Source organism: Triticum dicoccoides, chromosome 4B, assembly GCF_002162155.2.
Source record: "Triticum dicoccoides isolate Atlit2015 ecotype Zavitan chromosome 4B, WEW_v2.0, whole genome shotgun sequence".
NCBI lineage: Eukaryota > Viridiplantae > Streptophyta > Magnoliopsida > Poales > Poaceae > Triticum > Triticum dicoccoides.
In genome coordinates, this window is record NC_041387.1 from 395,732,572 (window position 1) to 395,734,782 (window position 2,211).

Here is a 2,211-nt window from a genome sequence, read left to right on the forward strand (position 1 = left end):
AACTAGTAATGATTAAGAAGTGATCCTGAACTCCTACTTACGTCAAACATAACCCAAAGACCGTGTTCACTTCCCAGACTCCGCCGAAAAGAGACCATCACGGCTACACACGCGGTTGATGCGTTTTAATTCGGATCTGGTGTCAAGTTATCTACAACCGGACATTAACAAATTCCCATCTGCCTATAACCGCATGCACGACTTTCGAAAGATTATACCCTGCAGGGGTGTCCCAACTTAGCCCATGATAAGCTCTCGCGATCAACGAAGGATATACCTTCTCCCAGGAAGACCCGATCAGACTTGGAATCCTGGTTTACAAGACATTTCGACAATGGTAAAACAAGACCAGCAAAGCCGCCCGATGCGCCGACAATCCCGATAGGAGCTGCACATATCTCGTTCTCAGGGCAACACCGGATAAGTCAAGCTATGAGTAAAACCAACCCTCGAGTTGCCCCGAGGTGGCCCCGCAGGTTGCTCGGTTTGGACCAAAACTTAGACAAGCACTGGCCCGGGGGGGCTAAAATAAAGATGACCCTTGGGTTGGCCGACCCAAGGGAAAGGGATAGGTGGTGGTGAGGCAAATGGTAAAACCAAGGTTGGGCCTTGCTGGAGGAGTTTTATTCAAAGCGAACTGTCAAGGTGGTCCCATAAATCACCCGACCGCGTAAGGAACGCAAAATCCGGGAACATAACACCGGTATGACGGAAACTAGGGCGGCAAGAGTGGAACAAAACACTAGGCAAAAGGCCGGGTCTTCCACCCTTTACCAAGTATATAGATGCATTAATAATATAAGAGATATTGTGATATCCCAACCAAAATCCTGTCCACCATGGAAAAATCTTCAACTTCACCTGCAACTAGCAACGCTATAAGAGGGGCTGAGCAAAAGTGGTAACATAGCCAAACAACGGTTTGCATAGGAAAGGTGTCAAAGATTAGAGGTTCATGGCAATTTGGGATGGCTTGATAAATAGGTGATAGGTAGCGCAGCAAAGCGATAGAACGAAGCAATTAGCATATCAATGATAGTAGTGAGATCCAGGGTAGCGGTCATCTTGCCTGAAATCCCGCAAGGAAGAAGAACGAGTCCATGAAGAAGATGAAGCCACGAAGACGAACCAAGCGTAGACGAACGAATCCTCACGATCGCAACGAAACAGGAACTATCGAGAAGTAGCACACAACATGGTAAACACACCACACATGAACATGACATGATGCACAACAAGCATGATGCATGACAAAGCTACATGAAGCTACTCATGGCAAGAGATGATGCAAACAAGAGCAACACATCAAGGCAAGTTTAAATGAGGCCGGGAACAACATATAACAATTCTGGTAAGTCCTCATATGCATATTTCGAAATTGGTCCAGATCTGAATAAACCTTATGTTCACGTTGTTAAACATCAAGTTAAGATGCACAAAGATGATCTACACGAGATTCTAGTCAAGTTACATATAAAGTTCATTTAGTTCGGAGCTACGGCCTAGAAGATATGAGCAAAAACAAGTTAAACATGGCATTGATGCAAAAAGCATACAAACATCAAGCAAACACCTCAAAACATGGATGCAACATGATAATATGAAGCTACATGCAATTCTAAGCAAGTTTCATATAGAGCACACTCAAAACGGAGCAACGGTTCAACACACACACATGAAACAAGTTTAAAGGACAAGCTGTCCAAAATAGCAACTAGGCATATTGCAAGCATCAAAACAACAAGCTACAGGACCTCAAAAAGAAAATAGAAGATATGGGCATGATGTACAGGTAAAGCATAACAAAACATGAACACTGAGCTATCTCCAGAAATCACTAGAACATGCTCAAACACACATGGTAAGATTGCAAGTAATAACAATTCAAACTTTGCAGAAAATAACATCAGGTTGCAATGTTTAGAGCTGTCAAACAACATGTTACAGGAACTTATCATGGAAAACAAAGTCATGGCATGACACTACTAAATGCATAGATCAAATGTTCTTTACTGACCATGAGCCAAAAAGGAGCAGAAAATATGATGGCACCCACGTAAAGATAGCAAGTTATATTACAGATTCAAACATGGCAGAAACAGAATTATGAAGGCATGTTGGTGAGCTTGTGCAACTCACTACAGAGCAAAACATGGCATGGCAAGGCACCCAACAGTAAGAAGACATGTTTATGAAGCTAAGCATGGCAAG